The sequence below is a fragment of the Taeniopygia guttata genome, chromosome 1, assembly GCF_048771995.1.
Source record: "Taeniopygia guttata chromosome 1, bTaeGut7.mat, whole genome shotgun sequence".
NCBI lineage: Eukaryota > Metazoa > Chordata > Aves > Passeriformes > Estrildidae > Taeniopygia > Taeniopygia guttata.
Window position 1 is genome coordinate 66,576,552 of NC_133024.1, and position 25,043 is coordinate 66,601,594.

The window sequence follows — 25,043 nt, forward strand, 5'->3', positions numbered from 1 at the left end:
CAAGAGGAGAAAAGAGATTAATGTGGGGGAGAAGAAGGTATTTTGATTTGTTTGGTTTATTGTTATACGGAGTAGGACATTGCTCATTTAAATCCTTATTTTCTCTTATCGTGTTTGCTCAAATTTGTACACATACATACAACCCCTCAAACACATTATCTAGGTCAGAGCAAGTTGCACTACATTCATTGTGGTGGCTTCTGCTCTGAATTCCCAAGGATGTGACACTTGGTGCTGTCAGCATGCACACATCCATTGCCATCAATCACATGGAGAAGCTGAGCTCGAACTGAGATGGACATCCAGGCTGGCTGTGTGATTAATCAGCAATTTACAGTCTGTGATAGCACAGCACAGGCTGTTTAATGGACATGCACTGCATCATGTGGAAGCCTGTACCAAACCCCAGAATGCTGGATGCATGTCACCAGCAATTTTTCAGAGAGAAAATGCTTTTCCTCCTTCCTTCCATGTGTGGTTTTTCTGGAGTTGCACACACGGTGCCAAGCTTGGCTCTACGTGGTGTGCACACACTTGAGAGTGTGAAGCCAAGCAGGCTTCAGAGATAGAAGAAACCTGCAGGAAAACAAATGGTGATGGCAAAACCATTTCTCAGTAATGGCAGAACATGAGTCTGTTGGAAGGGGAACACACAGGGGCTGAAATTAGAGTTAGAAGCAGTGATCCCAAACCTTCCTCCACTGATCATCATGCTTACAAGGTGTTTATTTACTAGAGCTCCCTAGCACACTCCCTTTATCAGTCTTACTGTTCACCTGAAATATTCTCTGTGTGACTTCTAAGAAATTGTTTTTATAATTTAATACTTCAATATATAAAAAGAAGCGGTTAAAAAAATATCCATATTTGATGAAAAAACCCTCAACCTTAAAATAGCTAAAAAATGTTAGAGGAAGTCCTATTATCAGGGAAAAATCAGAGCTCTCTTGGATCACTGTGTCATGGCAGTGCCAGAGATCCTGGAGAGTTTGCCCCACAGGAGAGTTGTGTTGCACTATCATGAAATGAAGAGATTTGTTTTGAGATGCTGCAAAATCAATAATCTGCATCTATATGTCCATGGATTAAAATCAGAGGGACAGGGAAGAATAATTATCACTGCAAACTGCAAAACAATTCACAGTTTTCAAGAAACACATAAGCATAGTCTTTTTTTAAAGAAAGTACCACATACAGCACACAGCTGTAACACGTGCTGGGACATGGGCAACATTGTAGTGTTAAGTCCTGCCTTGAGGCCCACTGGAAATGAGACTCACTGCTCCAGACCCCAACCCAGCCATGGAAGCCTATAGAAATATTGCTTGGGTGCCACTTGTGACAGCAGCTTGGAAAGCAATAAAAATAAAAAAACATGCATGTCCACTGCAAGCCTGCTTAAGTGTGAAAAGACATAATAATTACTCAACTTGCAGCATTCAGAATTACTTTTCTTTAACAAATGATGTTAAATGAATAAAACACATCATGTTGACACAGCAAGATGTCCCCATTACTGTGTTGAAGGCAAAGTAATAAATCTTTTTCTGAAGCAAGTGGTAATGCATTGATAAGCACTTTTTAGAGCTCCCTTCACAGCTTCACAAGGCCACTGCTGGCATCAGATATCACCACTGACAGCTTTCAATAGGCCTGGTCAAAGAAAGCTGGAAAGATTTTACACCAGAAAACCTGAGTCAAATGCAAAACAGTCTTCTGAATAATGGATTTTACTAAGATTTCACTTCAGGGCAAAACCTTTGTAGAGTCCAGCAAGCCTCTAAGAGAGGCTGTTTAAGCATTTTCAGAACAAAGCCAGTTTTGTTTTCCTTTAGAAACACACTTCAATAAGTTTTGTAAGATAAATATGTGGCAGAAGCAACCCCATGAAAGTCAAACCCAACCATTTCAATCTACTTTAAATGTCTTTCTTAATGTTTGTTTTGCAGAGATTGTTGTAAGCTGGGTGATATTTATTGTTTTCCCAAGCAGCACTTGCCTTTTCCACCAGCGCAGCCAGTGGGAAGAAGAGTGTGAATTCCATGGCAGCTGCAGCTGGAAGTCAAGATCCAAACCACAGCATCACCTCTGTAACAAAGTGAAGCAAGGAGAGTGAGTGAACTGTGACTATCACACAGGATATCACCTTTGTAGCTGTGAGGCTGGATGGAAGCAGAGAAGAAACACAAAAGAAACAATATTTGTCCTCTTGTTTCATTCTTTGGCAGGTTCTTCAGCTTGGTCAGACCATACACATAAACAAGACCCTGCCCCAAGCTTGGGGGCACCTGATTTCCACCTCACATCTCAGTTCACAACCATGCAGTTTTAACAGCCTGGCCCTTCCCAAGTTTATTTCTGTCTCTGTCTCTGACTTTTCCTCCTAGACCTTAGGAAAGGCAGTGACTGAGGGTCATGCAACGCTATGATTAAATTAACATCTTAACACAAAAATCTCATTTTCCTGAATTAAATCAAAACCAAGTTTTATCTTTGTGCCATGTTGCCTTACCCTACACAATAACTTACTTCTCTAATTAAATAATGCACTTGAAATACTGACCCAAGGTGGATCCTTACCATGATGTTGTTCTGCCGAGATTTCTGAGCATGAATGGACCTCATCTGCAAATCCTTGTCCATAATTCTGCGTTCAGAGGACAATAAAACCTCATGGTGTTTCTGCAAGAATGTACAGACACACCCAGCTCTCTGGGCCGATTAGTCAAGCAGACCTCAACAAAATTGCTTCCGTGTTCCAAAGTCAGCCCACAGCCAAGCAACTGGGTGGCTTCTCAGTGGGGCAGAGAGGGCAGATGGACAGTTTAACACCACCTACCCTGGGGAAAGATCCCTGAAGCTTTTGTGTATCTTGGGCACAGTTTTGGTTTCCAGCTCAAAAAGCCAGCAAGTGGTGGTAGATTTTTGGTCTATTTTATTTTTTACTGAGCGCTAAACACCAAGTTTGGGTTTTCATTTAAAGCAATTTCACATTATTTTATGCTAATAGATCATATCTTTTTTTCTACTTAGAAAGTACACATTTATTCCCACCCAACATCCACAGTACACCCAGAAAAACATTCAGAACAGAACTCTGGATGTCTTTGATTTACCAACATACTTTTCTGAAAGTAGAAAGGGATGTGGTACTTACACATTTTTAATTCAAATACTCAAACATGGTCAAATTTACCCATTGGTCTCTAAAGGGATGGAATAGTAATAATTTTCCATTCTGGAATTAGTATTCCTCTCAGAAACTACAGACTTTTATTGATGCACTTGGTCCTCTGCTTAGCCCAACTGGGCTATGCAAGACTAAAAAGTGCCAGTTCAGGTGTCTTTAAAGGAAAACAGAAAAAAGAAACAAAGAAAGTTTGGATTTTTGAAAGTAGCACGAACTTGCCACTTAAATGTATAGAATCATAGAAATGTTAAGGTTGGAAGAGACCTCTAAGATCATTGAGTCCAACTGTTAGCCCAGCAATACTGTGCTTACCACTAAACCTTGTCCCTAGATGCCACATCTGCCTGTTTTTTGAACACTTCCAGAGATGGTGGTTCCACTGCTTCCCTGGGCAGCCTGTTCCAATGCCTGACCACTCTTTCAGTGAAGAAATCTTTCCTTATGTCAATCTGAAATGCCCCATGTGCCATTTGAGGCCATTTCCTCTTGTCCTGTCACTTGTTACCTGGGAGAAGAAACCAACTCCCACCTGGCTATACCCTCATTTCAAGCAATTGCAGAGAGTGATAAGGTCTTCCTTGAGCCTCCATTTCTCCAGGCTAAACAGCCCAAGCTTCCTCAGCAGGTCTCCATGAGCCTTGTGCTGCAGATCCTTCCTCAGTTCTTTGCCTTTCTTTGGACACACTCCAGCCCCTCAATGTCCTCCTTGTAGTGAGGGGCCCAGAACTGAGCACAAGAATTGAGGTATGGACCCACTGTGCCAAGGCTAGGGGCACCACCACTGCCCTGGTCCTGCTGGCCACTATTGCTGATCCAGGCCAGGATGCCAATGGCCTTCTGGACCACCTGGATCATGTCCAGTGGTTGACCAGCACCCCCAGATCCTTTTCCACCCAGCAGATTCCCAGCCACGCTGCCCCCAGCCTGTAGTGCTGCATGGGGTTGTTGTACCCAAATGCAGGACCAAGCTCTTTGAATTTCAGACTATTGGCCTCAGCCTTTCGTTCCAGCCTGTCCAGACTCCTCTGTAGAGCCTTCCTGCTCTCCAGCTGATCAACACTCCTGCCCAGCTTGGTGCTGTCTGCAAACTCACTTCCCACCCTCATCCCCATCTTCAAGCCCCAGTTTTGTTTTCTTTTAGACAGCACAGACAATTGATTTTTTTTAGAGCTGTGTCTGACTTGCACACGCTCTGTGGGTGGGCAGAGCCAGCCATGGGCAGCCTCAGCCTGCTTGGCCAGGCTGGGCAGCTCCCTCTGCTTGCACCACAGCTCTGCTTGAGCGTATTTCTGTTCTTTTCTTTCCAGAAGCCGTAGTACACATTTCTTTCTGAGGCATACAAATCTGACTAATCCCTCAGGAATGTCTCAGGGGAGGAACCTCCCACAGAGAGGCACAGTTACTTGCAGTATAAACTCCCACCAGATGCATCCGAACCTGGGACAAGATTTACACAACGTCAAGGAAAACTTTACTTTCTCCTGTTCACCTCTTCATAGGTGCGGTCACAGATCTCATCACACTTTCATTCTGCAAGAAAAAGAAAAGCCCAATTCACTCTCATTTATGTCCTTTAAGTGATTTTGAATTTTCCAGAAATTTGCTAGCTGCTTGCCCCTCTTCAGAGCACTCAGACAATGCCTGTTGTTGTTACCCCCTCTCTCCAGGCCTCCACCTCTGCCTCCTGCAGCCAGCCTAGCACAGGATGCAAACACAGCCTTCTCTGCTGCAGGCACCAGCTATAGTGCCTACAGAGGTGTAACAAATATAAAAGGAAATGTAGCTTCATCCACTGCTATCAAGTCAAACAGGTGATTCCTGCCTCTCAGTGATCATCAGGAGGCTCAAATAACTGCTTTCTTATTTCAAAATCCCACACTTCAGATGTCTTTAAATAAAATTTTTAAAAATCAAAGAAAGTTTAGACTTAGAATGGTATTTCTAAGGTTCTTCTGAAATTCTCATCCTTGTCCCCACTTTCATGCTGTGTCTTTCTTTTCTGTTGAGCATCATGGAAAAGGTGTGTCCTTATGTCACCTTTGCTCAGCTCTCTGGTCCCTGACCAGTACTACAAGGCTGGCCAGAGGGGGAGTAGGAACTTGGATCTGTTTGTCTAGAGGCTAGATTTAAGCAGGCACTGCTGCGTGGACAGCTGCCCAGACCCAGGCTGTGTCTCTCTGGACACTGGTGGGTATCACAGGAGAGGACAACCATCACATAATCTCCAAGACCTACTCTGTGACTGCTCAGAGCACATCCAACCCTCTTCCCATGAGGGATGAAGACAGTGGTGTTGCTAGCTAATTTTAAATCTGAGTCCAGTGATTTTCCACAGTTCCTCCTACAGAAATTGCTCCTATTTTTATGGGAGCTGCTCAGACGCTTCAGAGGAAGGCTGGAAGTCAAGTCATCTCAAGGCATGGGGCTGAAGCCACCTTGCAGGGATGTGAGAGTCCAATGAGCAGAACGCCAGACCCTCTATCCTACTGGCAGTCCTCCAGGGTTAATCTGGTGGAAACTGCTGTGGCAGTCTCCAGCACAGCTGCTGGGTCTTATTGCCACTTGAGTCATTCACCCAGGGGAAAACCCACAGCAGGCTCTGGACCCACACAGCATGGTGTGAGTGGGAGCAGCATAAATAACAAGTCGTGTTCCTGGGGGCAGCTGCTGAGAAGATGCTGGGATGTGCAGCTAGAGAGTGGGGTGTTAAATAAGCACAGCCTGTGCTCCCCACGCTCCTGAGGGAGAGGGGGAGAGAAGTAGAGAGGGAGGGAGAGACTGCAGGCCATGCTGTACATGCCCCAAGGAAGACAGGAGCACGTGTAGCTACTCAGGATCAGTTTCCCAATACATTAAGCAAACAGGAGAAAGAAAGACATGAGGCTTCAGTGGCTCTGAAAACTGAGATAAGGGCAATGAGGCTTTTAGTCCTTGCAAGCAGCGTGGTTCTTATCTACCCCCTTATAGAGCACTCCTGCTGTCATTTTTGACTAGTGCTTGCACAGGCCTTGCATCCGCCCAACCACAGGCTTTGGGGGAAAACCACAATGCAAAAACACCCTTTCTCCCCAGCTGCCCCTTTTCCTCACTTTTAGGAAGTGAAAAGCAAATGTATCCACGGTAACACAAAGGGGTTGCATGCCAAGTGTATAAAAGCAAGCACAGAGCTCATCTCTGCTTGTCCTTGTGCAAGCTGAAAGCCAGCACCTCTGGAAGTCCGCAGAGAAAAGAGAAGGAAGAAAAGCTCAGCCTGCCTGGGGAGGGAGGTGGGAAGTGGAGCAAGAAACACTCTGTTCTTAGGAGCATTTACAAGATAAAACTGCAATGATGACTTCAGCATCTCCCAATTCTAAAGTATTTGACTTCAGATCTGTAAATGCTCATCTACTGCCAGCAGTGGGCATGTGCTTATTTTTTACAAATTATATATGAGTTACACATTCAGGTATTAGGTAATTTCAGGAAATCTGCATAGAAAGAAACAGATTGTTGTAGCTTTTACAGACCTCAACAGTGGACATAAAAAATATTTTCTATAATCATTTTATGACTATATGATTTTAGTATCTTCAGATGTGTGGTGGTAAAAGTTGAGTATTGTATGGCTTCTGAACATGCCTGCATATTGGCTGAATGTTAGACAGCTCTTATATGAACTTGTGAGTTTCTTACCATACCAAGTCTGGTAATGGTCCCAAGTCTCTCAACACTTGTGTTTTAGAGAGTGAAGTTGTGACGCTTTCCTCAAGAAGGTTTAGCCAGCAGAAGCGACCCTTCAGTGAAGGAAGGCAGAGGCACTGCAAGTGTCTGCCTGAAGGAAGCAGCTCTTGAGTAGTGTTCTGTGGCTTCCTCATGCCCCATCTGTGCCTGCAGCCATCTCCCCTGCAAACCCAAAGACATCTGGGCTCCTGGCATCCCCACTCCGACTGGGACCCAGCAGATTTGTAACCAGGTTTGCAAGTGCCTTGGCAGCTGCAGCAGTGCTGCAGGACCCTGCAGAGAGCTGAAAGCCCTGTGCACCTGGGGGGGCACCTGTGTGGAAAAAAAATGCTATGGGATTAAAAGTTTAAGGATGAGGAAGAGCTCCAGGCAAGCTCACGCTGGAAAAAAACCCTGTGTTTCTGCAAAACATTTCTTTATAGGTGTGATTTCACTCTGGGGTTTGTATGAGCAGAGGCATTGCTGTGTTGAGAGCAAAGGAGTGTCTGAAGCAGTGCAAAGGAGCCATGGCCCTGAGCTCACAGTCAGCACAGACACCAGTGATTCCCTCCCTGCCCTGGCAGCCAGGCCACCACAGCTCTGCCCCCAGCTCCGTGCTGGCACACCACTGCCCCATGCCCGGCAAGCCAGGCACTGCCCAGTGCCCTCCTCCTGTCACAGGAAGGTCATAATCCCTACTGAGCACACATGCTTTTAGTTCCTTGGGGGTTCTAAATACAGTCTGGTCCCCTAGAGCTCTCCTTGGAGGAGATCTCACAGCCAGCCTCAAGGCATCCCATTTCCCCTTCCTCTCCTTCATCTGCAGCTCAGCTCCATGACCACCAATGGTACGTACACCCTGGAAAAGCCTGGAAACCCTGGGCACAGCCAGGCAGCTGCAGGGGCCCAAGCCCCTGCAGTAACAACCACCTTTTGTGAATTCAGCAGTGTGATCCTGAGTCACTACACATTCTTCCTTTTAATTTTAGAAGTAGTTAACTCCTCTCCTTTTTATTATTTCGATGTATTCCTCCTCTCATACCCATAGGATTTCAGGTACTGAGTTTCCTATCAGCTGGCACAAAACTCTTTTGTCCTTCCCTAATATGTGACCACAGCTCCAGCTTCCTGGCTCTTTTTTCATCTTTTCCTGAACTTCTTCAATTTCATTGGTGAGTGTTTTCCTAAGAAGCAAGGTGAATTACTTGCAGCTTTGTTGGTGACTCTGCACATGCAGAACAGGCACAAACTTGCCTTCTGCCAGCAACCCAGCAGCTTTGGGAAAGGGGGAGCAGATGGAGACACTGTAGGGACCAAACCTTTCTAGAGAAAAGCTGGAAATTAAGAGAAAAACAAACAACTCTCTCATCTCATGCCAAAACCAAAATAGTTTTCCTTCTACAGAGAAAAAGGAGATAGAAAAGCCCAGGACAGCTAGACAGCAGCACCACAGATGGAGCTGAGAGCCTCTCTTGCCCTGTAACCTGGAAGTTGCACAGAAGCAGATATGGTATGTCTGCAACTTCCTGCTACCAACAGGATTCCAGAAAACACTGCTACAGATCAGAATAATTATATATTAATGACTTTGTAACCTTGAATTAGGCACATTATAACCTTGAATTCTTGTGGGTGGTGAGCAAGTGTATTGTGCATCACTTGTTTTATATATTATATTAATAATTATTATTATTGCTATTAAAATGACTGTTACCACTTCCTTTTCTGTTCTATTAAACATCTTTATCTCAATCCAAGAATTTTACTTTTTTCACACCCCTATGCCCCTGGAGGGCAGTGGGGGAGAATGTGAGAGTGGCTGTATGGCATTTAGCTTCCTGCCAAGTTAAACCATGGCATCAGGAAGATGAACTCTGAGTGCAATGGGTGTTCATGGTCAGATTATGAAGTGAAAGTGTAGTTGTGACTGTGCCAGTCTCAGTTCTATAGAAAACTTCATGTGAACCTGCTGCCTGATGAAAGGAAACCATAGGCAATTTGGCATCAGCCTTATCTCCAGTTACCATATTTAGGTTGAAAAACTCCATAAACTTCTTGACATTTATTGGTTTTGGAGTGCAAATGGACCATTAACCTTGTGCACATCGTGCTGCAACAACAATAATATTTAAGTAATTCACAGGGTGTGTTAAGTAACAACTGTAGTTTGCTTCAAGCTTACTGAAGGGAAGGTGCTATTATTGCATATTATTTCAAGAAGAGATTTGGGGTATCAAAACAACACCATTTTCTTGTGCTGAGTGCATGGGCATGGAAAGGCATAGGGGTCTGAATTGGGAAGGGAAAGACTGAACTCCAGAGATTTTGGGTTTACCATGCTCCTCATTAAACCCATGATTTTTAAGAGGCATTGTTCATGTGGTTAGTCAGCAAAGAGGGTCTCTAAGTAATTGAAACATAAGGACAGTAGCGTCATCATAATTGTTCTGGATGACAGTAAAGGATAGCTTAAGGGAAAAAATATAGGAAATATTGCACCAGCAGTTAATTTGCACAATTTCCAACAATTCAGCTAAGCCTAGAGAAAATAAATATATGGGTTTAAAGATGGTTGCTATAGAAACCAGAGGAGATTTTATAGTTGCTTATGAGAGCAAAGAAGGTTCTGATTGATAAGACAATCACATTCAAATAGTCACTATGGAAACCCAAGGTGACCTGGAGGAAACGTGATTCCTCTTATTTTGTTCCTGTGGGCAGATGAAGACAGCCTGGATGGGGGAAGGTCTGGGCTGAGTGATAAAGAACCACAGCAAGGCAGCACCGACCTCACCGTGGTGCTAGAGGTGCTCAGTGCTTCATATTGCAAAGCTCTGTGAGCACTGACCTCTATATCTGTGTAAACAGTGGGGTTGGGGTTTTTCCCTCTTTGAAATCAATAAGAACTCTGCAATTGATTTATCTGGGGGCAAAGCAGATTTGAGAGACCTTTCTATGTCTCCAGTGCATCAAAGCAAGGAAGGCCATTTTCCCATCTCCTATGGAGCTCAATGCTCAGGAGCTGCCTGTGCTTTGCTGATGTCGGGCCATAGATTTGCTGAACACTTTTTGCCTTTGCTAACAACACCTTCTGCCAAAAGTAGGACAGAAAAAACCTGATTATGCAAGCCTTTTTCTTGTAGATAGTTTATTTAAGGACCAAGGTGGGTCAGCCTGCACATGATATAAACCACAAATTGAGTAGCAGCTTTATAATACCACAGTAACCACTTGTTATGTGCTTCCAATATTAATTTTTTCAGACAGTGAATGTTAGTATGAAGGGCAGGTGCTCAGCACTCCTGGACACAGATGAAAACCCAAGAGTTTGTTTTTTGTTAAAGCCATGGATATCAGTTCCAGGTATTTGAAATACAACAAATCCTCAGTAACGATTCACAAGGGGCCAGACCCTGCCTGGTTCCTTTGCCTAAGCCTAGCCATACTCTTCTCCTGTATTATTTTGAAAATCCTGAATTCACACTAGCCAATTTCATTGATTTGATCAAATCATAAAGATATTAATAATCAGAGATTTTAATATTTTATATTAATTATTGTTGTTGAGGTAAAAAGAACTAGCTGTCAAACTCAGGAAAAGACCAATATTTCTGTAATTTCACCAAGTTTCCAGTGTAAACATGCAGAAAGGGAGGAAAAAAGTAGTTTGGAGAAAACCCGAGGACCAAAAGAGTAAAGCACTGAGCAGCACAGCTTCCCTGAAGCTCTCACTCTCTGGGGTTAGCTGCCAAAACTGGTAAAAGTGGTCAGAAAATTCATCCAGCCCAGCTGTCAGATTTCTGCCTCTTCTAATAAACTTTGCTGGGTTTGGAGATTGCCCTCCCATGGAGAAAACCTAGCTGTGTTTTTACATCAGGTAATCCATAATAAAAAAGAAAGTAAAAAAGAGAACACTTCTTCAGCTTGCATCATCAAATGAAAAGTTTAAATCTGAGGCTGCTCCTAGAAATGCAGATGGCACTCACAGACACTGAGCTGGGGCTGGAAGCAAGGAGAAATTGGACACATATTATCTTGAAAGAAATTCCTACTGGTTTTAAACATAAGTAAATTTGATACCGATTACTAAAGCTGTTGACTTGTGCCTGGAAGTAGAAATTACTGCTTTAATGTAGACATAATGATTCAGCTACAAGGAAGAGAATGAGATTAATATTGAATAAAAGATGCTTACAGAGAGATGCAGTCTGCCAGGTCAGTTCCTGTTTTGATTTGTGTCCATAGAAAGGAAATATATAGGTAAAAAAAATGTACAAGTTCAACTCTCTGCACAGAAGAAATGAGTGTAAATGTGTTACTGAGCCTTTTATCCTCAGCACTGCTGCTCACACTATCACCACATGAGAGAGCACCTCTGGTTATGGTGTTTTTCTAAACCATGTAACTCAATCTCTCTGCACCTTTCAGCAGATATCAGTCACACTGGGAGAGAGAACAGCTATAGCTGTTCTGGGAAATTATTCAGGGTGTAAAAGTCTTCTAAAGAACACGTGGGAATACGGCAACTTTCTACACTCATCAGTGAGGATAGGTAGTGCTTCTTTATCAGTGCAGGGGATGGGTTGGAAGATGCTTTTCTGAGAGCTTATTACCCTTTTTCTCTGGGCTGGAGAGGTCTCAGAGCATCCTTCCTGGAAGCACTTGCTGCTCAGTATTCCCTGCAAATCATCCCAACCTGAACTGGCTCCCCTGGCCTCAGCTACCCCATACCAGAGGCACAATCTGTCCCTTACAGCCTACTTCTGTAAGCTCCACTTTAAAACCCATCCAAGGACATGATCTGACTCGCTGTCTTCCTCACTCTTTCCAATTTTAAGGAGAGAAAACTCCCAACAACAACACAAATGGCACCAATTATTGTGGTAGCAGCAAAGCATAATTTTGAGAAAACAGTTTGTAAAAACATCCAAAATCGTAGGGAGTTGAAATTCTAAAGCTCTCAACATTGTGGGATGTGTCTTTCTTTCAGAACCCAATTCTTCATCTCTCTGAGAAGTGACAAGTAGCTGTGAGCCTTATTGCTGTTCCCTGGTAAATACCATAAATGAACTGACAGATAATGTAGGGTTTCTCCAAGAAATGTGCAAAGGCAGTAAGCACCATCTGCTGGCTTCAGCATGAAAGAAAAAACAGGAGTTTTTCATCCAGTTTCATGTCTCTTCAGCCCTTCTGCCTCCAGTTTTAGGGCAAATTCAAAGAAACTGATCCAACAACATCAAAAAACCCAACCAGGATGGGTATACCTAACCAGAGAAAGACTGCCCAGGGAACATCAGTAATCCTACAGACAAATCAAGGCAAGATAGAACAAAGATAAGAATGTTAAATGAAGTGAAAATTCACAATCATTTTTTCAGCATTCAAACTGATCCTTAACTTTTCACCATTCAAATACAATGGCTTTGCATTGTATTTGAAACACAAATGCTTATCCCTGCAGAGAACGTGAGCCAAATATTGACACAGCCTTAAAAAAAAAGAAACAGCCAGGAAATGTTTTGCAGGAAAATAATGTATGTAGACTTGTTTAACCCTCTCAGTTCCTGATCTCAAATAAGGATGTGGGGATTTGGCACAAATAGAGTGGGGCAGCATTTTGCAGATGGTTAATTCGCATTATAGATGTTTGTTAACAAAGGACCAACAATTACGCCAGTAGAGCTGAAGTTCTGCCACTGGTTTGGCAAAACTTCTCAGCAATTTGCAGAAGTTGAACCCAGAGCATCAATAAAAGTAAAAATATATGAGGACTACCAGTTTCCAAATAACCTCAGCCTTTACATTCAGAGCAAGACAGAAGATGTCACATTTCTGGTTAATTCACAGGAAGGCCCAGTCCTGCAGCGCTGGAGCCCAAGACCATGGCAGGTGCCTGGCAGTGAGCATGCTGAGTCCCTGCCTGTCCCTTGGCTTGACCTGAGCGGCAGTGGTGCCCCTCTGGGGTGAGGTGCCTCGTCCCCCTGCCATTAGGTTTGCACGCACCAGCTGGGCCAGCAGGCAGCAGCTCAGGAGAGATGAAGGGCATCTGTGTGTAGGAGAGGGGTATTCCCCACTCCATCCCTCCCCAGGGAGTGCTGGGGTGGAAGAAGGCTTGCTCAAGTGCACCAGAGCAGGCTTTCTCTGTCTTGCTCAGCCTGAGCGCTGCACACCCAGCTTGTTCTACCAGACAGGGATAACAGGAGCTAGACATCTATGTTGCTGGCTCTAATCAAGGGATAATTCTTCCTCAGAAGATGCTTCAATTAGCATTTGGAGCTGTGACCTCAGACCACATCTGCCATGTGAAAATGTTGAGTTTTAGCTGTTTTAACTCTACTCTAGCTTTTGACTACATGATGAAGCATGATGAGCAATCCCAAACCTTGACTAGGTTTGTCCTGACAGGCAGCCATGAAAAATGGTGGCAGTGGCTGTCCTGTGCTTGCACAGCGGGAAAATTTAGGAGATGACTTAGCTCTCTGTGTTGCTGTGGTCAAGTCAGTAATCTCTGCAACATCACTGCTCTCTGGTTTGATTAAAATGAATTTCTCTGAGTTCCTTGTATCTACAACCTCTGACTTGTTGAGGGCAATATGAATGACAGGTGTTTAAGGTTTCTCTTCAGCACAACACCCTCAAGCCTCTTTAGTCTTTAATCTGCAAATTAGAGAATTTAATGGAGAATGTTGAATCTGTTCAGGTGACCAAAGTCCACTGAGAATGTCTTACTGAGATCATAAGCCATTATTTCAGTGTTAATCCCAGCACTCAGGACACCCAAGGCATCATTAAATACAGCTTAACCATACCAGTATCTTTAAGCACTATTTGTCAGCAAAATCCAGCTTCATTAAAGTCTCTGCTAAAGCACCCTCATTACTCCCTGACTGTAGCTCCACCCCAACGTGTTCACTCACTGCGAGGTTTATTGCTTTATCATCCCACTAACCCAATCTTTTGTTTGGCAAAGGTCCTATCCTTCCACTTGTTAACAAACAAATAACACTAAACTTCCCAGGAGCTTAATTGCTTCTATTTGCAATACTACATCTTAATATGGACAGTTATTTGTAGGTACTTATTATGTCTCCTCATAATACCTGCTAATAAACCGTGAAACATCATGTGCAAAATCAGCTGGAACATGGCTTGTTAATTATAAAGGGTGTCATAAAGTACATGTTTCATTTAACAAAATGATTAGTTATAAATATTTTATTGCAACAACAGGCTGTTTGGTATACCACATGGTAGCTAACAGGGACATTTTCTTGCATTGAGTCCAACCCTGTTTTTTGTCATTTGAAAGAAAACCCACTTACCCACTTCTCTTCTCAGGCAAATGGCCTCCAATTCTCACAGCAGAAGGCAAAATGCCTTTCTCTGGGAGAGGTAAAACATTTTCCTCCATCGCCAGCGTAAAGCAGGGAATGGCTAGGCATGAGGAAACCGGTACTGGCAATCAGTATCACCTCCCATTTGTACTGAACCTGCCTTAGTGCCAAATATTTTGGAGGCAGGCCCTCAAAAGGCATTAGCTGCATTTCACATTCACTCACATCAAGGGCAGGATGCAGCCATACGCTACCATTTATGTCTGACTTCAAGGTCAATAAACACCCAAGCACATAATGTGAGTAGAGTGACAAAATTAAGATTATAATGGAGAGAGACAAAGTGACCTATTTAACGATACAGCTTCATGCATCCAACAACACATTGTGGAGGAGCATCACATAAGACTTGAATTGACATCAAGGCCAGGGGGATCCAATAGTGCAAGCACAAACCACTTGCTCCCTTCCCAGAAGGAGTTTGCTACACCGTGAAACAGTGAGAGTCAACACCCGCTTTGGCTCCTCCTTGACAGCCTCCTTAAAAAGCACATGAGGAGCTGCCATGCTCCATGAGCAGACAAGGTGCTGCTGCCACCTCAGGTCTCGTTTGTGGCTGTCCTCTCATGCAGCCGAGGGGACACCCCAAACACCTTGCAGAGAGGGAAGGCAAACAGTATGTGACCCTCACCAGGCCGAGTGCAGCGCAGCAGCATCCTAGTAGATACAATGGAGAAGGAAGAGACATCAAATCCACTTGGGATCAGCATCCTGCTCATCACATGGACAAATCAATTACTCCACAGCACCCTTTTCTGGCAGTGGGGCTGACCCCTGCCTCAGGTCTTCACAACACATGGCTGCATTTGGGAGTGTCATGGTAAGGCTCCTGTGGTTTTTAGAAGAGTGTCCAGCAAGTGATTATTGCTGCACAGGGAAAGAAGCAGGGACAGTGATGTGGATCCTGCCTTTGGGCCAGTTTGAGCAGGACCAAGAAATAAGGATAATATTCCAAATATATTGCGCAATTTGTACAAAACCCAAGCAATATCTTGCCTAAAATAGAATGAAAAATTTCATATTACAGAATTTTAACATGAAAATTGAATCTCATTTAATACTTCCTCTCTTGCAAACCTTTACTAAAATCCTATCTATGAACTTCTAAGGCTGCAGCTCTTATTCCTGCTTTTGCTTGAAAGACTTGTTCTCCAAGTGAGAAAAAACTAATTACAATACCCCAAAGCTGTCCCCCCTCCCAACCCGCCACACACACACAGACACATAATTCTTCCTGTTGCACTACAGATTTTCCCATGAAAAGTTTTTTAACTTGCCTATGATTCTGATAAGTGTGTATGATTCAACTTTGGCACAGACATTATGTTAAAAGTAATTGAATTAGAATGCTTTATTTTCACAGCAGATTTTTACTCAGCTGGAAATAGTATGGTTTCACAGTCTTTGTCTTCATGCTGATTTCTGGGCAAGTATCAGAATTTTAGAAATTAATTTTTTCCCCAAAGATACATCAGACTAGGGTTCATTTTGCATTAAAATGTCATATCTGTCATGACAAAGCAAATATGAATGTAGCCCAATTTTGTAATACTGTTTGCAGAGTTATCCTATAGTTTTTACTTAAGGCAAACACCTCATACTCCCACATTCTATAACCATAAACAAGTAACCACTCTTGACATGGAGAGGAAATGTATGTTAAAAATATAGCTTTTCCATGTTTTTAAATTTTTAAATTTAATATTTTAAAATATTCTGGGTTTCAGAGTATTCTGGGCAATTCAGTGTCTCCAGCATTATACTGCTTTTGAAGGATCTCCTGTCCTCAGGATTAGGTCTACAGAACAGAATTACGCATTGGCAAAAAGCAGTCCTGCTTTTTAGGCTTTTAAAAATTGTAGTTCATGGACATTGCTATGTGAACTCCTGCACTTCTTTATTACCCACTTGAACTTCTCCACAGGCACTGACCTATAGCCTTTTTTTTTCAGCTCCTGGGAGTGGAAGACACATTTCTGAGAAAGGTTATTTTGTGTTTACTTAAGGGTCATTCATAAATGAGTGTGTTTGTGTGAGCTTGCACTTCTGAATAATTTTCTCTAGAAATACAATAATTTTATTAAATCCATAATGAGTTCATTATTCCAGTTGTTGATAAATTCCAGCTTTGTATTATCTTAGGATCTTGGGAAGCATCCTCTCACCTGACTCCAGTAGATCATGTCAGCTGGGCTTAATTCCCTTCTTCTTTTATCCTTGCTATACCATTAAATAAAATGAAAACCTGTTTGGCTACTTTTTAGACATCTGGATACAGTGGTATAATTATTGTTTAATAATGAAGGAAAACAAAACCCAGGAAAGAAGCCAAGGGCTTTTTCTGCAGTACAAAAGAAATTATGGTAGTTTCGGGCTCCTTAGAAATAACGTTGTTGAGAAAAGCATAGTTTGCAGCTTGTGAAAAGTCTGTGTTAGTATGGTAAAGTGCTTTAAAGGTGTCAGGTGAAGTTATGGATCTTGTGTACACAAGAGTGGGACAATTTTTTCTGGATATCCAGAAAGCCCCTCCTGGGACTTGAGAGCAGCTTTTGAGCAGTGGTTGGCAGGTGGGACATGTCCCCAAGCACCTGGAAGCGTAGAGCAGTGCTCCCACTGCAGCCCCCACACCCCTTTGACATGTGCAAATGTCCTTGCCAGGATACTCTAACCTGAAAGTGGCCAACTTGTTCACACTTTTCCACTCTTCTGACACCTCTGAAGCTTGCTTTCTGATTTGGGCTGATTTTCTTCCTTCTTGCATCTCTCGTCTGGTTTCTGACTCCTCCTCCTCCCTGGCTCCTTGGGCTTGCTCCTTTCTCTCATCTCTCTGTTACACTTTTTCCCCATTCAGCTCCTCATTTCCACTCTTTTCTCCTTCCTGAGGCCCAGCCTGTTGCAGAGACCAGTCCACAGAGCAATTTCAATGGAAGAAGTGAAGAAGCTGGGTGAGCACTGTATGCTCTTCCCCCTGTCCTGCCCCCTGCCCAGGCGGTGTCACCTCCTCAGGCAGCCCTGGTCTCCTCCTGTCTTTGCTGTCCCTCGTGGCCCTCAGGGCAGGCTGAGCCACAGCTCCATGCGCCAGCTCCGAGAGATGCGATCATGTCAGATCACCCAGAAACCAGGGCTATCCCCAGGACTCCACAGCAAGCAATTTGCCAAGCTAAAGCCTTTCCCTTTACATTTTTGCTGAAATTCCCATGCTGGATCAGCATCCCAAGCTGGGGCATAGCTGGGAGCACAGGCAGAGGTTTTAATCACCCCTGCTCCCTCCCCCACCCACAGCCATGTGGGAATCTCCCAGCACAGCTCCAGCTTTTCACTTGTGAACAGTAGCAGGAAAAGGGATGCATTTAGCTACCTAATTGCAGTTTGGAGGGTGAGCAAAGGAATAGCACTGCCTCTTTGGCAGCATTGCAGTCTGCTTCCTGTAGGCTGCCCAACCTACTCCTGCCCTTCTAGGCAAGTGCCAGGCTTCCTGCTCCAACAGAATGGAACTTTCCCTTTTGACAGCTGTTTTCTCCTTCCCTCCTTGGCCCATTCTGGGCATTTCTAATAGAGGTAATCATTTGGCTGGCAAATCCATACCTGAAATACAGAATTCATCCTCTGAAATACTTCAAGAGTCATTTTTTTGGCCAAAGTTGCAAAGTAACAGAAGAAAGCAAGTGTTAAAGACAAAAGTCACCCATGATGCTGCTAATCACACCCACAGTGAAGCTGTGCAGTACGTTGCTCCAGTGTCTGAAGTTTGTGCTTCTAGAAGGCGAAGCTCTGGATTTATCAGCAGACACTTATTTTCCTTTCTGATTATTTTCTTAAATAAATGTACTATATTTATGCAAGCAAGATCCCCTTTATACATACTCCCAAAATAAGACAATGAAGATACAATGCTTTGAAGGAAGCATCCTATATTTAATCCACTGCTATCTCCTCATTTCAAGCTGAGTGTCTCCTGATAGCTGCTGGGAGCTCACTACACTCACAGAAACACAGAATGGGTCAGGCTGGAAAGGACCACAGTGGAGCATCTGGTCCAGCCTCCCTGCTCAAGCAGGGCCATCCTGGAGCACATGGCACAGGATTGCATCCAGATGGTTCTTGAATATTTTCAGTGAGGGAGAATCCACAACCCCTCTGGGCAATCTGTTCCAGTGCTCAGTCACTCTTTAATATGAACACAGCTCCTAGGAAAATCAAATATGATCACAGAGAAGCAAAATATTTTCTGTACCTTTGTAGTCACCCAAGGAAAGTGCTTTTGTCTATTTCCCCCTCCCTTTCTTCAGATCAGGGAGAGACAGCATTTGCTGCAAGTGTTCCACATGTTGTTAGTCATTCAGGAGAATGACACGCAAAAATTTCAAATTTTCACAGAACTGCTTTCATCAATAATTTACTGCACAAAGAAGCTTCTTGAGCAGTAGTAATTAACAAGATCCTGAAATGGCAAGTGATGGGGCAGAGCAGCACTTTGCTTCATTATCAGTACACACACTGCAGGTGGCATCAGCAGGGATTGATCCAGAGCCACACTGTCACATCAGTAATGTTGTACAAACAGCCCAGAGCCAGGAGCCAACTGCTGAAGCAGGAACTGGGTAGATCCTGCAGGAGATGCACCAGCATGAAAGCAGCAAAAGGGCTGGGCACAGCAGGCATTTTTGTATTCTGCACAGGAAACCTTTGGGAAGGGATTTGAGGAAAGCAGGAAATAAGAGGGGCAAAACTGAAAATAATGGAAATTTGCTCAGCTCTCATGGCCTTCCAAAGGCAGTCCCAGCAGGATTGTACAGGTACCTCCAAGGGACTGCAAAGCCCAACCCTGACAGCTCCAGCTGCTGTTCCTGTTAAAGTTATCTCCATCTCCCCTGCAGCAGAAGGTCCCAGCCAGACTTAACTTTAACTTTCTTTTAAATCCATGTTATATCCATCCCAGCCTTGGCTCCTTCTCTTGCTGATGCCCTGAGGAAGAACTGCTGCTGTTTGACCCCTTTACCTCTCTTTCTTGCACACACCTGACTGCATCAAAGCCAGTTGTTGACAAGGCAGGGCCCCACACTGGCAGCAGCAATGCCCTATTCATGCAGACATCATAATGGGAGCATGAAATACTTAATGTTTATATCAACAATTCTGCCTCATGAGTAAAAGACAGATTAAAATTCTAATTCTACCCTCAAATACCAATGTCTGCTGGTATTCCTTCTCTCTCTCACCCCATCCTGCTTTCTTGAAAGTTAATAAATAATTGGCTGAAGAATGAGATGACATTTCTTTATTCAGAGAGATTTGACTTGTAGAAATCTGTTATTCATGTCATACACACTTAGGTCCTGCACACAGCCTCAGTACTGTCATTCCCCAAGAAGCAGCTCATGTCACTGTGTCCTCTCAGAAACCCAGCCTGACTCAGAAGACAAAGCAGCCCACATTCATGGGCAAGAATTTCCTCCAGTTGGTAGTTTCTCCTGTGCCTGTCTAGCTGCACTTGCTGCCAGAGGATTCACATCCTCTGTAGCTTTTCTTCAGACAGTCCTGTAGGCTCCAGCATCCCAGCTTCTCTTCCTCGGTGTTACCTCCTGCCCATTCACACATTCTTTTATTTTCTCCTCCAACACTTGGAGGCTGAGCTCAGTCAGGAAAAACAGAGCTTCACCTCAGCTCCACACTTGGCAAATTCACTGTTGGCCTGTGGCCGGACCAACACAGGCGAGTGTCTGGGAATGGCTTGCCTGAGCAACAACCCCCCTTTTGGGGACCTCATACTACGAAAATGAGATGTTTGATTCCTCTGTCAGATCAGAACTGCTCATTACAGAGCCTATATCTAGGACTTAGAATTGCAGAACCATTTGGATGTTTTTGGCTTATACTCCATCTTCCATCTGAACAGCCAGCCATGTAATTCAGCATGCCAAACCCATGGTTTTTTCGCACATTACTGGTAATTAGGTTCTCCCAAACTGCCTGTGACAGCTCCGTGTCTGGCTGTCTGGCTCCTCTTTGCCAAGTCCTATTCACAGAAGAGACATTTAGGAGTTGAGGGACGCACAGTGCAGCATTCATCACACATTTCCTTTCCAGAAGCTCTTTGCAGGCTTGAAGTGAGGCTGAGCACTTGTACTCTCTGGTGCATTTACCATGAGAGACAATTCACAGGAGCATGTAGTGACAAGACAAGGGAGAGTGGTTTCTGAAAGAGAGCAAGTTCAGATTAGATATTAGGATGAAATTATTTACTGCGAGGGTAGTGAGGCACCAGAACAGGTTTCCCAGAAAACTGTGGATGCCCCATCCCTGGAAGTGTTCAAGGCCAGGCTGGATGGAACTCTTAGCAATGTGGTCTAGTATGAAGTGTCCCTGCCCAAGGGGGTAGTTGGAACTAGATGATTTTTAAGGCCTCTCCCCAACCAAGCCATTCTATGTTCACTGAGCTTGTTTTATTTGTATCCCCTCCTTTACCGTATTACATGGATTTTCTTGTACTCGTGTATTTGATATGTGCCTATTGCATACACTTCTGGTGTAAACTCCCATGGTTTACTCCCATGGTAGCTCATCATTTCCTGGGTTTATGGAGTCACTATCTCAGTGGGAACCCGCCTGTCACAGCAGCTACTATCAACAGGAACATGTTAACAGTGAAAGAAAAAGAATGGTGCCCTGCTTGGCGTTTTTCCACCATATACTCTATCGGCATCTATGAAAAACACAGGTACAAACTAAATTAGGGGAAGAAGAGTACTGCGATATAAACCACAATCCTGAAAAATTCATTTTCAAGTGACAACAGTGCTCATGCTGTGAGACTGCAGAAAAGAATCAGTTTTGCCAGAACAGTTGGGGATTTCTAAAATGTTAGTAATCTAACACACTGTGTAACTGAGAACAATATGAATGTAGCTCCAATCCCTGTAATCAAAAACCAGCTTGTCTCACCCAGGCTCCAGCATGCCGGAAAAGAAAACCCAAACATCCCCGATACACACTTGAGCAGAGATTACAACTGGCAGCACACTTACAATCCCTGCTTCCTGTAAATCATGCCCGTGAGCATCCTTACAAAATTGTTTGATGGAGTTGTGGTCCATATTCCAGGTCATGTGTGAGGCCATCCTGTAGCACAATGTCACAGCTGGTCAGCACAGCTGAGCTTGAATTGGTGAGAGGTGCCTGGTTCATGCATTACAGGGATTTTTTTGTTATCTTTTGCAGCCACAGAGTGAGAATGATTTCTCCTAACATACCAGCAGTGGGGGAGGAGGCAGAGGAAGGCTGTACGTGACTGCCACACTGAGTTGTTAGCGTGAAATTCATGCATCAGACTACAAGCAGGGCAAAAATTGTTGAGTCCTAAATTGTTGTCACATAGGCTGGAATTTGTGTTGTGTCCACACAGAAGCCAGGCTCCAGAGACTGCTGTAAGCCAAACTGAGTGGTATCAGGAGCTTTATTTGTCTTTGACAGTCTGTATTGCTCCACTGCCTGAGGTGTTACAAAGAGCTTACGAAATAAAAACAAGACAAGACTGTAGGGACAAAGTAAGGGAGAAGAAAGCGGGTCCAATATTAAACTTGTTAGTGTTATGAAGTTAACCAAATAGAACAAAACCCCAGAAGCATCTGCTATGAACTGTATTTATGTGCTGTTACAGTGCTTCAGCAAAAGTAATGGCATGGAAGGGTAAGGAGAGCACTGGAGAGCAAATTTTGTCCTGTACACATCAGAAATCCTTGCAGATTTAGGATTTTGAGGAACAGAAAAAGCTACTTGCAAAGTCTCTGCATACTTTTCTTCTGTCCCTGTGCACCACTCTTCATTTCGCAGCTCTTCAGTGTGATCATATGCAGCATAATGCTTCCATCTGAATAATTAACAAGCTAAAAGCCCTTAAGAAGGGTATGACAACATTTGCAGAGATACAGATACAAAGATGGTTTTCACCTGGTCATTGCAAAGTACTTTTTTTTGGGAATTTATTGCCATAGGAAGGTACATCTTCAAATGAATAACTACTTTGAATGTCGATCAGTTTAGTGAAATAAGAAGTGTATTTCACGCTTTGTTTTGACTTCCAAATCTGTCCTACTATTTGCTTAAATCATCATGACATGGGAGAAATAGGTGGCAAAATGCAAAATAACTTCAGATCAAGCAGTCAGCATTCATGATAACTTCCAGCAAATGGCAAGAGAATTAGGGGAACTAGGGGAGACACACTGCTGCTGCCCAAATGATTAAAAAACCCACACTCTTACTGAGACAAGGAGCACCAGGTAGACTCCTTTTTTGTTTTGGTTTGGGTTTTTTTGGGTTTTTCTGTTTCTTTTGTTTGTTTGTTTGCTTGCTTTTTGTTTGTGTTTATGGGGTTTTTTAATTTTTTGATTGTAACAATTTCAAATGCAAGGAGAAAAAAAGACAGAATAGACAATACATATGGGTTTAGGATACTTTAAAAAAATTTAGACATTTTTAAATACTAATGGCTTACTTAAAATTATTTCCTCTGTAGACTTCATACCAAGGGAGGTAAACAACAGGGCTCAGTTAAACAAAATATCATTAGTACTGTTATCTGCTATTGCTTTGGAAGAGAATATGTTACTAGGTTTCAGTGTGTGGTATTGTTTTGTTTTTTTTTTTAAGGGGTGCATATTTTCCTTTAAAAATGGAAAAACCCCATAAAATTAAGTTTCTTTCACCTAAAGCATACCTCAACCAAACTCATGCAGAAATGGAGAGGCTTAAAAAATAATTTAAAGTTACAAAATTATTCTTTCCAATTGCAAATACAAGAGCTAAATAGTTGAATAAAAGGCTTTTGATGAAGCTGTTTTCCAGCTTTATCCACAAGCCCCTGAAAATCTTGACAATACTGTTAATTTTTGTTTCCAGCTCTCAGGTTGTTCTTGTTATTATACATGTGATGTATTCAATATTTACCCTTTAGTATCAAAGCAAAATGGAAAAAAAATCATTTATTCTATTAGAGAGCAAGTTCCTTTTCCTTGTACCTAGATGAAAAAAACCTTTAAGCATGATCCAGATTACTTAAAAAGGAAATAGATTTTCAGACTAAGTTATTTGGAAGAAATTATTTTTGATCCAGTATTATGATTTCTGTTACCTAATTCATATTGCAGAACAGCTGCCACTGTCAGTACCAAATTTATTTTTAGATAATCCAACAAATCTTTGTAAAAAAGATCAGCTGAAATGAGTGAGGTATAAGAAAATTTTCTCGTTTTCCCCTCTCAACAAACAAGATGCAAAAATGAATCAAATAAGCAATGCTTTAAATCTAAAAGAAAACAGACAGAAAAAAAAGGCTTGATGGCTGAGCAAATTAATATAATCCTATCTGTTGTATTTTACTTGTAGCTTGTAGTTCACTCTGAAAAAAAGATTGCAGCTATTTCTCTGCATCACTCCTGTACAAACTGTTAGTAAAGCCAAACAGAACAAAACTGCAGAAAAAAGCCTGTAAAAGTGCCTATACTAAAACAGTCTGCTACTCTCACTTTGAAACAAATGATACTGATAATTTCATGTGCTGTATCATTTGTTCAACATTTTCCCAGCAATGTACAAGCTTATCATGATAAGCAATGACTATTATAATGGTAGGGTTTATAAGAAAAAGTAAAAATAAAGATTTTTGCCCATAAAATACTGATGTGGTGCTACATCTACACATTTCACTGACAAACCTGTAAAAGCACAACTGAAAAAACACATATTTCCTGTGCAACACTTCCAGACTCTCTCATTTCCAGTAATTCCTCAATGGTTCTCTGTAAGACCAATTTCTCAATGCAAGGAAATTTTAGTGGCAAGACTAAACCCCAAAATAACTTAGATTCTTGGAAAAATCATCTAGAGAATGGTAATTCTCCTAATGAGACACTAAGACACTTTTTTTTTTTTTAATTGCTGTTGAATGGTTGTAGAATATTGACTCCTTTAAGAAGAAGATTGTATTAATGGGCATGGGGCTACAGTGAAACTGAACCTGTAAAAGCTCCACTAATGATGACTCACACTTCTGGACCACTTTGCTGTGAGGCTGTGGCTTTCAGGAATTAAAGCATCGATTGCACAGATAAGTGGTTGCACGTTTAGGTCTCTTCAAGGAGCGCTCTCAGTTTCAGGATCCAGAAGTTCCTTTAAGGCCTGGGTGCTCATCACAGTCACATCCTGGCTGCAACCTGGAGTGAGTTGTACTGTCTGACATGGCAGAACCTCACCTGACTTTGGTGATGGGAGACCCAGACCCCAAACCTCCCGCTCTTCCTCCGCACTGTGTGACTTCAGGAAATGAAATCCATTTTAAAAGTTATTTGCAACTTGTTGCAAGTTAAAACTACTGGCCTGACATCGCTTTGTGTAACTGCTGCACTAATGATGGCACATGTAAAACACAGCCTGCCAGCTTCCCTTCTTTACCACTGCTAACAGAAAGAATTTTTAGGACATGAGGGTGCCACTGCAGAACATGGAACATAGAAGAGGAAGCTGGGATGGGTGGGGGAGCACAAATTGCACGCACATCTGCACAAGCAGAAAATACCTCTGACCAAGCTATTTCTACCCAGTTGCCAAAGACAGGATCCAACAAAGGGAAGGCAAAGAATTATTTTTCACTTTGAGACTCCATGATACCATTGCTTGCAAGAAACTGCTGCTGTGTTCATACCATACAAAACATAGATTTAATGCCTTTTTGTACACCACAAATCACATCTATGAAAAAAAAA